This window comes from Peromyscus californicus, unplaced genomic scaffold (assembly GCF_007827085.1).
Source record: "Peromyscus californicus insignis strain IS unplaced genomic scaffold, ASM782708v3 Scaffold_9__1_contigs__length_137607984, whole genome shotgun sequence".
In the NCBI taxonomy this organism is placed as follows: domain Eukaryota; kingdom Metazoa; phylum Chordata; class Mammalia; order Rodentia; family Cricetidae; genus Peromyscus; species Peromyscus californicus.
Window position 1 is genome coordinate 84,254,175 of NW_026294617.1, and position 16,141 is coordinate 84,270,315.

The window sequence follows — 16,141 nt, forward strand, 5'->3', positions numbered from 1 at the left end:
CTAGTTTCCTGAGAAATTAGCAGTGATTAAGAGGAGACCAGAATCACTGAAGTGAAATATTCCAGAAAGTGTTTTCTCAGAGTCAGCACACAAAAGCTGTCTTCCAGAGGTGGCCAAGGTTGTACCTCTTGTTGGCATCCAAACTTTGTAGTATGAGTCACCTAGGTAGTACTGGTTTTGACAACATGACATGAAGGGGCCATGAGGAGCAGCTGAGGCTTGACACTGTGAGAGGCCAGGAAAGGCCATTGGTGAAGGTATAGCCAGAATAGCAGCTGAAGGCCCAGAGAAGTTGAGACTTGGCACCATGAAAAGAGCCAAGAAGGGTATTGGTGAAAGTGTAACCCAGTTGCAGCAGAGATCCCAACAGTTTGAAGATGCTAGTTGCTGTGGATATCACTCTGTATAAATAAAATGCTGATTGGCCAGTAGCCAGGCAGGAAGTATAGGCGGGACAAGCAGACAGGAGAATTCTGGGAAGTGGAAGGCTGAGGCAGAGAGACGCTGCCAGCCGCTGCCGTGACAAGCAACATGTAAAGATACCGGTAAGCCACAAGCCATGTGGCAACTTATAGATTAATAGAAATGAGTTGATTTAAGATATAAGAATAGTTAGCAAGAAGCCTGCCACGGCCTTACAGTTATAAGTAATATAAGTCACTGTGTGTTTACTTGGTTGGGTCTGAGGGGCTGCGAGACTGGTGGGTGAGAGAGATTTGTCCTGACCGTGGGCCAGGCAGGTCTGGAGAAAACTCTAGCTACAGCTAAGCTAGTACCATGGGATGACCACCAAGAACAGCATCAAAGGTGGACTGGAGCCAGCTGAAGCCTGGAAAACAAGCTGTGTATTTTGCAGAGAACAGAGTCAGTGAAGAGAGCAAAACCCTTCAGAGTCCAGAAGATCATGTGTTCTCCAAAAATTACTGATTTCATAATAATCTAAAAATGATGATGATATGGAAGATCTTTGGAATAAAGAATTCAAAATAATGATGATAAATATATTCAAACAATTCAAAGAATTGCATGTTCCAAGAGAATAAAACCAGACAGCCAAATAATATAAGAAGTCAGTGTAAACTATGAAAACAGATGACCATTAATGAGATATAACAATTGAGATAGTAAGTCAAACAGAAATGATGCTGAAAATGAAAAATAAATCATAGTGATTCCAGCTAAAATCTCAGTGGAAAGCCTCATGAACAGAATGGATCATGTGAGAAACAGAATATCATAGCTAGAAGTCAAGGTAAAGGAATTAGAGCACTTAATAAAGGTCAATGCTGAAATATGAACAATATATAGAAGAGATTTGGTACACCTTAAAATAATTAAGGGCATAGAAAAATAAAATACCATATCAAAGGAATAAGGGATATCCTTAAGAAAATAATAGAAGAAAATTTCTAAACCGAGAGAAAAAGATGTCCATCCTGGGATAATATAATGTATTTCAAGCATTAAAAACACAGAATAAAGAAAGGTATTGAGGGATACAGAGCAGAAAGCTCAACTCACTTACAAAGGCATGTTAATTGGAATAATTCCTGATTAACAGATGGATATTTAGATATATATGACCTAACCAAATTGAATAGAGGTCAAGTAAATAATTTATATAGACCTATAATATCTTCTGAGATACAGCCATAATTAAAACTCAGAACTAAACAGAATTCTGACTTCAAAGAATAGCTAACAGGCATGTCCCTCAAATTATTCCATAAATTAGAAATGGAAGGAACCCTTAAAGTTTCTTATGAAGCTAGTATTAACCTGATACAAAAACCAGATAAAGCCTCAACAAAAAGAGAAAATTGTAGAGCAATATTTCTTATGAATATATGTGCAAATAGCTTCAATAAAATACTTGCAAACAGCTGGGCGGTGGTGGCGCACGCCTTTAATCCCAGCACTCGGGAGGCAGAGCCAAGCGGATCTCTGTGAGTTCGAGGCCAGCCTGGTCTCCAAAGCGAGTTCCAGGAAAGGCGCAAAGCTACACAGAGAAACCCTGTCTCGAAAAACCAAAAGAAAAAAAAAAAACAAAAAAACAAAAAAACAAAAACAAAAACAAAAGGGAAGTCCGGAGCAAGATGGGAGCTGGGGGCCGGCCTCTAAGTCTCAGGAAGAGGCTTGGGGCTCAGGCGGATGGGCGTGGGGGCAGGGCATAGAGACTGCAGGGTCTGCCAGGGGTCTTAGAGAAGGGGATCCTTCCCGGTGGGGCTAGCAGGGAACCTGCCCAGTGGCCAGAACCTGGGGCCAAGTTGGGCAGGTCTTCCCTGGAGTGGCTGGTGCCCAGGGATGGGGTCCAGTGCAAGGAAGGGCACTCACCAGTGTTCCAAAAGGGAAGTCCGCCGGGCGGTGGTGGCGCAAGCCTTTAATCCCAGCACTCGGGAGGCAGAGCCAGGCGGATCTCTGTGAGTTCGAGGCCAGCCTGGTCTCCAAAGCGAGTTCCAGGAAAGGCGCAAAGCTACACAGAGAAACCCTGTCTCGAAAAACCAAAAAAAAAAACAAAAAAACAAAAAAACAAAAAAACAAAAACAAAAACAAAAGGGAAGTCCGGAGCAAGATGGGAGCTGGCGGCCGGCCTCTAAGTCTCAGGAAGAGGCTTGGGGCTCGGGTGGATGGGCGTGGCGGCAGGGCGTGGACACTGCAGGGTCTGCCAGGGGTCTTGGAGAAGGGGATCCTTCCCGGTGGGGCTAGCAGGGAACCTGCCCGGTGGCCAGAACCTGGGGCCAAGTTGGGCTGGTCTTCCCTGGAGTGGCTGGTGCCCAGGAATGGGGTCCAGGGCAAGGAAGAGCACTCACCTGTGTTCCAAAAGGAAAGTCTGGGGCAAGATGGGAGCTGGGGGCCAGCCTTTAAGTCTCAGGAGGAGGCTTGGGGCTCAGGCGGATGGGCATGGGGGCAGGGCGTGGAGACTGCAGGGTCTGCCAGGGGTCTTGGAGAAGGGGATCCTTCCTGGTGGGGCTAGCAGGGAACCTGCCCGGTGGCCAGAACCTGGGGCCAAGTTGGGCAGGTCTTCCCTGGAGTGGCTGGTGCCCAGGGATGGGGTCTGGGGCAAGGAAGGGCACTCACCTGTGTTCCAAAAGGGAAGTCCGCCCCATGTTGTGTTTTAAGGTTACCTGTTCTAAAGTAGACCATTTCTCAAAATGAAATAACAACACATTGAGGCAACATTATGATTCCTCCTTCTCTATGGAAGCAGGCTCAAGTCCATCTTCTTTTTAATTCTGTGCAAAAACCTTCCTTCAGAGATTACAGAAGAGACATTTCCACCCACACTCATACCCACAAAGCTAAGGCATATATAAACTGATCAGCACTTCCTAGGTAACCAGGGGACATTTAAAAATTTTGTTGATTCCGAAGGAGGACTTTACCCCATCTGAATGGAGGAGGAATGGATAGGGGGCAGAAGGGAGGTGGGAAGAGAAAACAGGAGGGGAGGGAGAAGGGGAAACTGTGGTTGGTACATAAGACAAAATAAAAAAATCTTTATTGCCTGAGAATTTCATACAGGCATATTATTTTGATCAAATGTACTTCCCATTCCTTCATCCATATCCATTATTGACCCTTTTCTTCTCTTACCTCCAAACTTCATTTTTTAAGCATTCCAAGTCTATTCAGGTTGCCTTCATTTACTTGTGTGAAAGACTATTAACTGGACTATCAGTAGTCTCTCAGTGACTCCTACAGGTAACTTTTGATTTATGGTAAATGGCTCACTCCCATCTTAGAAGATTGACATGGTAACAGGTGATAAATATACTTGTGCTGTTATTCCTGTTTCTAGAGTAATAAAATAATCACAATAGTAACTACCTCATAGGGTTTGTGTGAACCACAATGAGGACATTAATGTAAATTTCCCATAATAATGCTTGCTCTTCGGGCGCCATTCATAATTCCTCTGAGCAAGCACACAGTTGTTGGACATATTAAAATCACAGCTTGCCAGATTTAGAGTTTATTTTCAGCTAGAGGCAATGTTGTCTTCTTCCCTCCCATTGATGTAGTCTTCATCTCATCCCTACATATAGAACAGCAGATGTGTTACAGTTCTCGTGTTATTCTTCATAGAGCCTTTGGCATTTCTCCCAGCAAAATATTTGGAAACATGGTTCTAAATCAAGCAATCATCTCTGGTGTATTATTCCTTTGTAACTTCCACCCACTATTTATGAAGAATATGCTGCTCTTATAACTGGTTTGTCCACACACTGCCCATGTCTGTGTCTTCAAACTATGCTGACATTGACCCTTCCCTATGTTCTCACTTGATTGTCTTCAGTTCTGAGGCTTAGAACAAGATTTCAGTATAGCATTTACATAATGTGACTGTCTACAAGGTATTCAATGACCTTACAAATCACAAGTGATAGAGGAAATGAGGATCAAATTTTTTTAGTTTCTGAAAGAGAGTAAGAATTCCTAGTTAGCCTCCTGAACATTATGTCACACAAAGTTTCCTACATGTCTTTTTTCTTTCCAATACAAGAATGACATTAACATCCTGGAAAAAGACTGGCTATATGAAGTTTCTCCCAATGGAATTGCAGCTCAGTAGTCAAAGATACTCTGAGAGATGAAACTCTAGGTGGACTAAGATAAAATCCCCCTCTTGGTTTCAATATTAATCTCCCATTGATGTGAAATTGTTGAAATAATGTACTTATATATTATTTTCTTATTAATTAAATTTATTTTACATCCCAACCACAGTTTCCCCTTCTTCCTCTCCACACATTACCTTCCCCACCTCTTCTCTGCCCCTACCCCCAGCCAATTCACTCCTCCTCTGTTTCTGTTCAGAAAATGGTAGGCCTCCCATGGGTATCAACAAAGCATAATATATAAAGTTGAGGTAGGAGTAAATGTCTCCCCTTGTTTTAAGCCTGGGCAAGGCAACTCAGTATGAGGAGTAGGTTCCCAAAAGCCAACCAGAATGTTAAGGACAGCCCCTGCTCCTGTTGCTAGGATCTCACAGGTAGATCGAGCCACACAACTCTTACACATGTATAGAAAGCCTAGGTTGGTCCCATGAAGGCTCCCTGGCTGTAAGTCCAGACTCTGTGAGCTCATTTGGCCCAGGTTAGTAGTTTCTGTGGGTTCCCTTGTGGTGTCATCTGTGGGAGGCCAGCTACCACATTTAAAAAGGGTTTCTATGAGGAGGAAAGAGGAATAAGAAACTTTTAGATAGAAAGATAGTGAAAAGGAGACAGACAGAAACACAGGCTAGTTTTGGGAGGAACTGGGATCAAAATCCACTGGCCCATTCTGTCTCTTCAAAATGATTTTTATAATAATGCCAAGGGGTGGGGCAAAAGATACCCCCTTGCTTGATCAAATCATACTATACAGTCAAGTGTAGACCCTTTCAATCACCTGGCAACCATGCCCGTGGTTCAATCATTCATTATGCAGCCCTGCTGGGTAAAGCAAGCTCAGATTCTTGAACCATGAGTTCTCACTAGGAAACCTCTGTGGGTCTCTATGGTTCCACCTTCTTATTATGTTAAAGGGCCCCTCAGATCAATCAGATAGACAATGTCTATCTTAAGTTATCCTTCTTCCCTAATCAGCCTTACCTCTCCTGGAGATACAATTTCTGTCAAGTGTATTCTGTTTTATGTTGGCAGCTAGCAAGAAGAATGTTACCAGTCCCTGACTACTAGCCTCTGGTAGGAGGAAGTACAGAATTTAACTTAGATCTGACTCAGGTCCCTACTAAGAGCTTGTAAGTAGTTGGAATAACAACAGCAATCCCTAGGGCTGCCACACCCCCAGTAAAGGAGTAGAGAATGACCAAGATAGAATGACCTTTTTGAATGGGTCTAAGATGTCTATAACAGCCTTACCTGTGCAATGCCTTTTTTTTAAATCAATAAACTCGAGACAAATGCACCAAATAAATCAATAAACTCCTGATGTCACTGCATCAAACTTAAAAACTCCGTTAGCTTCACCAAACCATGGTTCATTAATATCAACAGATTAACATAATTCTAGTATAAATATCACTATACATATTTACAACTATCATGGATATTACTATATGTATTTACAATTCTTACAAACTTACATTCAAAAGCAAACCCTATAGGTCTATTTTGCAAACTTTAGCAAACATCTAAAAGAGATTTCTTAACAGAACTTTTTACATTTTCTTCCAACAAGACAGAGTACATGAATTGTGAGTCACCACAATTAAAATTGTAGATGAACTTAAAATTGTTTAATTTCTGAAGTTTTCAAAAGTTCAGAAAAGTGGGTTCTACTAACAGTCTTAGAGTTCCCCTGAAAATTTGAAATCAGAGCCTAATTCGTCAGTTACTCTAGAGTCTTTGTATCTAGCTCCCTCAACCCTGGGATTTGGTGAGTGCCACTGCCAGGGGGCTGTAACACTCAGGATGACATCACTCGCCCCACAGCCACTTTCCCTGCCAGGCCTTCCTACCTGTTCCAGAACCAGTGGAAGTGCACCCAGTGGCAGACAGTCGCCAGCCAGGTGGTGGTCCCTTCACTCAAATTCATTGCAGTTCCCATGAATGCAACAATTCAACTAAGTTCAAATAGATGTTGCTGAAACTTCACTCTTAGTTACAGCAGCATTTTATGTCAGTCTTTCCTGAGGAAACTTTCATTAGGGAGAAGGTGGTTGCCATAGTAACTGAACTGCTGCAGAGCTCTTTGGAAAACTGTCTGCTCCATTAGAAAACAGAAACTGAGTGACTTTGTCTGCTAGCTCTGTTCAGGCTTTTACAATCCCAGTCCTGAGGCTTGAGTGCTCTCAACTGCCTCTCACCCTAGGGGCTCAAGGTTCCTCCCACTGCTGTGAGCCACAGCTCTCAAGTAGCCCTGGCTTGGGGAGGAAATCCAGCTGCTATGAGTTTTGGTTCTCAAGCAGCCCTTCCAGGTCTGAGAGAAAACCCAGGTGAGGCCAGCAGCAGCTGCTGCACCCCTGGTTCCAATTACATTCACTTGCACTATATTACCCTGGGCATCTGGGTGTTCAATTAGGGGGAACATTTGAAAGCCTTGCACCTCTTACCCTCTGCTAGCTGCCTCCCAAATATTGGCTTGAATAGGAGATGCAGTACTAGCAGTGAGGGTTTGCCATGTTCTGGGAGGTTTTTGTGGCAGGGCAATTATGTGCGACTTTTCCATTCTGATAGACGACCTCCCAGGTGAGTCTAATTCTGCCCCTACAGAAGGAAAAGAGACCTGGGAAGGCGATATCTGAAGAGCTTCCAATTTTTGAGAAAGAGAAATTACTTAGTTTTTCAAGCCCTTTAGTTCCTCCCTTGTCTCATCCCAAGACTTCTGTTTCCTAAACTTGGCTTCTTGGCCAGTAGGGAACTGACCCTAATTGAACAATGTTGTAAAAGTGTTCTCATTTAGTGGCAGTTTCAGGGGGGCAGAAGGTTTTGTTCTGCCCATGCCCACCTCAGGGAAAAATCCCTCCCATCACTCAGGGCTTAGATCTAAGCTGTTTGGAATTAATGCCTACAGTCCAAAAGCTTCCATGGGAATCTTTTCCAGTCCATGTTCCTCATAATATTTTTGCATTTTGACTCCAGTTCTGCCCCAGGAATCTGTGTTCAGAGTCACATAGTCAGAGAACTAAGGACACAGTTCCTCCACAAACTCCAAGAACCTCTGCACTTTTTGCAGTTCTACCTTAATCCCCTAGTTTTCAAACTTTCTACAAGTGAATACTCAAACATCTGCTTACTATTTCCCTTCCCCATTTCGGCTTTTCTTTCTCAGACTGCTAAGTCCACAGTGGCTGCTTGTTCCTGGACTCTGTTTACTTGTGTGTCAGGTCTGGCACTAGGGGAATTCTACTCTTACCCTAAGTTTTGTTCTACACAAAATTTCTATACCTCTATATTTTTCCTAACTAAATAGATAAAAATTGAGAGAGAGAGGGAGAGAGAGAGAGAGAGAAAGAGAGAGAGAGAGAGAAACTTAGACAGAGAGAGATACTTGTTGCATCCCAATTTTTCTACATAGAGTTTTTGCTCCCAAAGAATAAAATACCACTGCCTTAACCTTAATACAAAACCAGACATGTCTAACTGCTTCCCACAGTGTTTCCTTACTCTCACTTACTTCCTCTGCACCCAAGTAAGTTCCTAGTTCAGGTGCCATCTGTGGGAGGCCAGCTCCCACCTTTTAAAGGTGTTTCTATGAGAAGGAAAGAGGGACAAGAAACTTTCAGATAGAAAGATAGCAAAGAGGAGACAGACAGAAACACAGGATACCTTGGGGAGACCTATATCCAAATCTACTGGCCCCTTCTATCTCTTCAAAAGGGTTTTTTATAACAATGTCAAGGGGTGGGGCAAAAGACCTACCACTTGCTAGATCAAAATACACTGCACAGCCAAGTGTAGACCCTTCCAAACACCTGGTAACCACACCCATGGTCCAGTCTTTCTCATATGCAGCCCTGCTGAGTAAAGCAAGCTCAGATTCTCAGACCCTGCATAAGTTCTCACTAGGAAACATCTGTGGATCTTTACAATCCTTGATCCCCTGGCTCATACAATCTTTCCTCCATCTCTTCAGTAGGATTTACTGAGCTTGGACCAGGGCTTGGCTGTGGTCTCTGCATCTGTTTCCATCAGTTACTGGATAAAGGCTTTCTGATGACAATTGGAATAGTCACCAATCTATGCATGTACCAGAATGTTATTCAATATCATTATGCTGACATTTTTCCCAGTTTTGTTTGGTTCTATCCTAGATCTCATGGCCATTCAGCCTCTGGGTACTGGCAGTATTTTTTTAAATAACCATAATAATGTGTATCAATAATACAATGTGACATTTCTATTGAGGGCTCCAATTCTCTGTTTCTGCTCACCAGAGACACAGTAGAATATGAAACAAACGCCCAGCATCAAGAATGGGCTCATTCTTCTTGAGTTGTTGGTCAGTGGGCAACATAGATCCCAATCATCACAAGCTATTGATATTTCTTTTGGTTGCCCTCCAGAATATGATAATCATACCCAGTACTTGCATAAACTATGCACTTGAATTAATAGGACATGGAGAATTCAAATGGACCTGACATGTAAGCTTTATCACTGTTTGATTGTTTTCATGACACTGGAAGTTGCTTTGCAAACTACATGAGAATAGAAGTAGTCATCTTTCTTTTCTAGATGTCAGCTATGCAATCAAAAATACCAACTAACCTAGCAAGGTAGGCCCACTAGTTCAGTAACTTTAGGAATTTATTACTCAGACATGGGCAGTATGTGGACAAACTGGATGTAGGCACAATGTGTTCTTCATAAATAGTGAGTGGAAGTCCCAGAGATTATATAGCCAAATACCATCTGCTGTGCACTGCAAGATGGAACTTGTCCCAACACCATAACCTGGGAGAGTAGCTAGATTTTCATTGTTCATATTTTCAAGTGGATACTTACTGCTTTCATTCTGCTAATTGGTCCTAATACTAAGCCATATCCTAAAGGATTAATGTTATTTACATAGTTAAAGGCATTTATTGATACTCAAGAGAGAAGTTCCTTCTTGGAGAATATGGGCCCAACACAGAAACACAACTTGTCAGTGTGCTGAGAGTAAGAGATTGCAGAATGAACATCTCTAAATGTAACACATCTCACTCACATGTCCAAAGGCTTAGGGATCATCCAAGATAGAGGCAGAATCTTTGTCAGAGCTAATAATAGTGAATGGCTCCAATGAAATTGGGTTTTCTGCACATAGCAAGAGAAATGCACATATGAACTGACAGCAGTTGTGGGTGCATAGTAATATCCGCACAAAATAAAGCCAGACAAAACCATAGCATGGGGGGGGGCAGGGACTTCCAACCCTAGATGAGGAACTTATGGATATTAATTGCTGCTTATTCAGTGAAAGTCAGTTTTTTCAGGATTGTGGACCCTGGGAGTTTTCTAATGTTGCAAGATCAGCCTATTCTCTTACCCATAAAAATGACTAAGTGGATTGTTGGGTTTAAAAACTTGAAGAGAACAAATGAACTTTGGAGGTAACAGAGGTGATGAGGATAAAAGATGAACTGAAGGGGAGTGAGTGTGGAGTGTATTTGTTGGCAACACATAACATGTATGTGTGCATGAATTTCAATCAATGCAATAAATAATTGACACAGAGGCACAAATGACAAATGATAGTTAAGGACATTCTGAAGCAACAGAAAACTGGATTAGGTATCACTACTTCCTGGATGCACAGAAGAACAATTCTGATACATGGTACTGGAATGAAAACTTACACAAAGATCATTAGGCTAGACTAGATAATGCCCATATAAGTCCATGCAACTAAAGCTACCTAATATTTGACAAAGATAGAAAAAACATACATTGGCAAGAGGATATACTCTACAAATGTTAAGAAATCTGGATATAAACATCTGGTATACTGGGAATAGATCCCTATCTCTTATCTTGAACAAAAGTCCATTCCAAATACACTGAGGATCTACATACTAGGCTTGTCATTCAAAACTGCCTGAGGATAAAGCCAGGAGTATGTTTCCACATGTATTCACTGGTTGAACTTTCAAACTAGATATTGTGCCAATAATGCATATGGAACAGTTCTCAGCCCAAAATGATATAGATGTATCACCTCTCCAAGGCTCAGAGACTACTGTGTAAGAGGAGTCAAAAAGAATACACAAACCACGTATTGGGGAGAAATGTAACTAAAAGATTTCCACTTGAAGTGACAAAGCTTTAGAAGCCTTTTTGTCTAAACAAAGCTGCTTAAGACTGGATTTTAAGCATTATATGAGGTATTGAGGAGGGACTGATGTCTGTCAGTCCTTACATGGCCAATAATGTTTGTTGGGGTACTATGTGTCATTTTCTTTAGTAGTGTAGCCACTGATAAGTTGCCCTTGTTCCATTAAAAAACCTCCCAACTGATCCCAAGCAGCTAATTCTACAGGCTTGAGATTTATCTCAGTGAGACATGTCACAATAAAAGTAAAATAATATAAATCAGGTCCACAGTAGAGAAGAAATAAGAGAAACAGTTGAAAAAGGGATGTCAGGAAACAAGAAAGGTTCTTTTCTGCAAAAGAAAAATGTTGTGATATATTGTGTCCCCCAATATATTGGGCACCCTAATAAACTTATCTGGGGATCAGAGAACAGAACCACAACTAGATTAGACATATAGGCCAGACAGTGGTAGCACACACACCTTTAATCCTATCACTCAGGAGGCAGAGATCTGTCTGAATCTCTGTGAGTTCAAGAATACACTGGGAACAGAGCCAGGCAGTGGTGGGACACATCTTTAATACCAGCACTTGAGATCTCATGTCTTTGCTTGAGAAGGACAAACACCTTTAATCCCAGGAAGTGATGGCAGGAAGCAGAAAGGTATATAAGGTGTGAGGACCAGGAACTAGAGGCTTTTTAAGCAGTTCAGTTGAGATCCATTTGAATAAGGACTCAGAGACTTTTAGTCTGAGGATTTGTGGAAACAGGATTGGCTGAGGAGCTGTCAAGGTGAGGTTGGCTGTGGCTTGTTCTATTCCTCTGATCTCTCAGTTTTTGCCCCAATACCTGATTCCAGGTTTTTTATTAATAAGACCATTGAAGATTCATGTTATAGAAATTGTCAGTCAAGTGAAGAGGTTGACCACAGAATAAAAGAACATCATTGCCAGTTGTGCATCTGATAGAAAAATAGTACCTAGAATATTAGCACTTCAAAAAAAGTAATCATGAGGAAAAGAAATAACCCAATTAAAAATAGAATACTGAAATTAACAGAGAGGTCTCAAAAAATGCAAATGGGCATTAGAGACTCCAAAAAGTACAGCACATCTTTAGTCACTAGATTACCTTATAATTTAGTGTTATTTGAGATAAGTGAACCATCTTTAAGGACACAAATTGAAGAAAGGTACTGTGAATAAAAAGCTCCTGTAGTTTGATGGCATGTTTTCTGAGCCTTAGTTCTCAAAGAGTGAGAGGAACTAGTGTTGTTGCAATAACAAAAGGAACAAAACTATTTGTAAATACCAATAGAGAAAATGTAGGTCCTTGAAATGATGGCAGTAAACTTTACATCCCAAACTCTTAAGCACTAGTTATTGAAAAACAGTAACTAAATCTTTAAGAAAAATGAAGAAGAAAAGAAAGGTATGTGTCTTAAATAAAATTTATGAGGCTCAATGTGGTAGTTTGGATTATTTGTCCCCCATAATCTCATAGGGAGTGGCACTATTAAGAGGTGTGGCTTTGTTGGAGTAGGTATAGCCATGTTGGAGGAAGTGTGTCACTGTGGGGGTAAGCTTTGAGGATACTGCCCAGTGAGTCAGTCAACTTCCTGTTGCCTCTGAGTCAAGATGTAGGACTCTCAGCTCCAGTACCACGTCTGCCTGAATATTGCCATACCATGCTCCCTGCCATGATGATAATGGACTGAACCTCTGAAAATGTAGGCAAGCCCCCTCAATTAAATATTTTCATTTATAAGATTTTCCCATGGTCATTGTGTCTCTTCATGGTAATAAAAACCTAACTAAGTTACTCATATTTAAAGGAAAATGCTAACATACATAAAAGCATCAAAATAATTAAATCAGATTTGGACATGAAATATCATCTAGTCCAAGTTTTCATTTTATAGACAAAATAGTCAGGCACAGAGAAATTCAAAAATTTGCTTAGCATTTGGTGGGGGGGAGACTGAACAGAGGGAATGGTTTATCTCTTAACTCTTTTGCAGGCTCACACAGAGTTTGGTGACCCAATCAAGAAGATACACACCTTATATTGTCACTCATATAACAGTCAATTATTTAGTTTTGTAAATTTAACAAGATTGTCTCTGCATCATGATAGAGGAATTAACCAGTGCTAGGAAAAAGTCTTAAGAGAGGTGGAATAGTAAAACACATATAAAGTTGTAACATGAAATCTAAATAAGTTTTTTTAATAAAAAAAATCCCCTGAAGCCAGATATTGGGGTAAATGCTGAAAGATCAGAGAGAAAAAGGAACAAGCCACTGCCATGTCTCACCATGCCAACTCCATGAATTCTCTGACTGAATGCCTCTGAGTCCTCAGCCCAAAGTTCTCCAGCCAAGAAGCCTTTAGTTCCTGTCTCCTCATGCCTTGCATACTTTCTCCACCCAGCCATCACTTCCTTCCTAGTGCTGGGATTAATGGCATGTGACTACCAAGTATTGGGATTAAAAGTGTGTGCCACCACTGCCTGGCTCTATTTCTCCCTAGACTGAGTCAATCTCATGTAGTCCAGGGTGGCTTTGAACTCATAGAGGTCCAGATGGATCTATGCCTCCCTAAGGGTGTATGCCACCACTGCCTGGCAGCTGTGTTTAATATAGTAACTTGTTCTGTTTTCTGATCTTCAGTCCAATTTTATTAGGGTACACAATATATCACCACATAAGGTGACAATAGACATGTGAAATACTAGCATGAAAAGGGTTAACTATGGTGGGAATCAAGGCTATTGGCAAAATTAAGAAGTTGAGAATGAGGCAGAGTTAATAAAAAATAAAGGTACATAAAAAGCCATATGCAAACCTACTATCTTCTAACACCAAACAATACTTTGAATGGAAATACTCCATATGACCTGATAACATTGATCCTGGAACCAATGGGCTACTCAACATCAATCCAGTGCCAAGAGTGAGATACCTTCTCAGGAGATTTTGGCCATAGAATTTCTGTAATTCTCCATAAGAACATGCTGACTTTCTTTTCTACTTGGTTGCCCTCTGTACATGAATGGTGAGATCTGATTGCTGAAGATGCCATACACCAGGGTTCCAACATTGAGAAAGTAACCTGAGCTTGAGCTGGGAAACTTCTCTCTTTTTGAAGCTTTCAAAGTGTTACAATTTTTTTACAGAGGCAGACCAGGGGAAAGACTTGAACAATTTTAATCAGCAATAACCTTGAAAACTATAATTTTTAAACTATAATTTACTAGATGTGAACTAGTAAATAGTGACAGCATGGTTACACATGTAACCTATTCTCTTTTGACTGCGATTGAGGCAGGTTCCATAGATAGCAACACACAGTAGTACCATAATCCTGGTCAGAACTGATGCTATGGAAGTTATAGGTACCAGAAGAGAAACTACTGGATTTGATTAGTTAAATAGACATAATGTCACACTGCATTTTAAACACTTGTGTTTATGACCTCAGATAAGGATGTTGGAGAAGATGTGGAGCAAGGGAAACACTCCTCCACTGTTGGTGGGAATGCAAACTTGTATAGCCACTTTGAAAATCAATATGGTGCTTTCATAGACAATTGAGAATCAACCTCCCTCAAGACCCATCTACACCATTCTTGGGCATATACCCAAGGAACGCTCAATCATACCACAAGGACACATGCTCAACTATGTTCATAGCAGCATTATTTGTAATAGCCAGAACCTGGAAACAACCTAGATGCCCTTCAACTGAAGAATGGATAAATAAAATGTGGTACATATACACAATGGAGTACTACTCAGCAGTAAAAAAAAAACAATGACATCATGAAATTTGCAGGCAAATGGATGGAACTAGAAAAAATCATCCTGAGTGAGGTAACCCAGACTCAGAAAGACAAACATGGTATGTACTCACTCATAAGTGGATACTGGATGTAAAGCAAAGGATAACCAGACTGCAACTCACAACTCCAGGGAGGCTACCTAGTAAAGAGGACCCTAAGAAAGACACAGGGATGGCCCAGTGACAGAGAAATGTATGAGAGCTACATGAGCAAACTGGGGGTGAGGGGTAATGGAGGACTACTCTCAAAATTGAAAAGAGAAGCATCTCTTTGCCATGAAGAGCAGAGAAACAGCATTGTTAACCCTTAAGAAAAAGTGATGGGTGAGGACACAGCACTAAACACATGATACATAATAGCCCTGCTGGTTTAGGGAGAATGTGGAGGAAGAAACTGCCAAAATATGGCACTGGAAGAAGTGGATAAGGGAAATCATATCCTGTGAACACAACACAGTCAATGTAATCATGAATTCACATAAGCATTGATTTGTTCCAGTGAACCTGCGTAAAACAGGATCTTTCAACAGGCAGTCGTGGATTACAGGTGGTTATCTAGTACCCCACACTTACCAGTAAACTGTTGACTGCTGCTGAACAGTGGAGAAAGGGATCTTCGCTTTCAGTTGTATACCCAGTTGCAAAACCACCAGGCTATGATGGATATTTCCTACCCACAGACATATGGAATGCCCTAGTAAGATCCAGAAGATTGAAAATAAAATAAAAATCCATGAAAGTGATTAATAGGGATGTGGGCTATGTGGTCAGAACAGAGTATTAATTACCTGAAGAGGAGAATGAGAACAATCAGAATGCATTATGTACATATATGAAACTGTCAAGAAACTAATTCATTAACCCCCAAATAAATAAATAATAACTTTCACGTAGCTTTCTCTTTGTATTATGCAATGACCAGTAAGAATGAGGAGCCACAGGCACTGAGAAACATGTAGCAGGAGCAGGAAGGCTCAAAGACAAAGCCAGACAGACAGTTTTGCATGAAGCTCCTGCCAGCAGCACACCTGTAGAAGCCATTATTGTAAGGGGTCAGGGGACAGTCTGTGCACTGTGTTGGCAAAAAAATCCAATGACAGTAGTGCTGCCCAGTTTGCTACCAGTGCTAAGCTCCCACCATCTGCATGCAGACCTGTGCTGGGAATTTGCAATCTGAAGGGGACGTCCAAACATTTTCCCTCCTCTTTTCCAGCAGTGCTTGGCATGGGGTTTGGGACCTTCTGACTTGGATTTTGTAATCAGCACCTCTGTTCCTGTCTCACATACATTAGTCTTCTAATCCTCCCATCTCTTTGTTGATCAAACTCACTTCACCTTTCAAATCACAGAGAATTATTTCCTTTTATTCTATGATATTGCTGATTCAATGGTGTTTCTTGCTGATATCAATTTTCAAGGTAGGTAAATTCCATTGTGTAGGAGAACATAAGAAAGAGGTAGAGATGGTGAGGTTTTCTTGGCAGATGTTAGTGCAAGTACAGGAAAAGTTACACAAAAAGTACTTGAAACTTTTGTGGCTATATCAGAAAATTTCT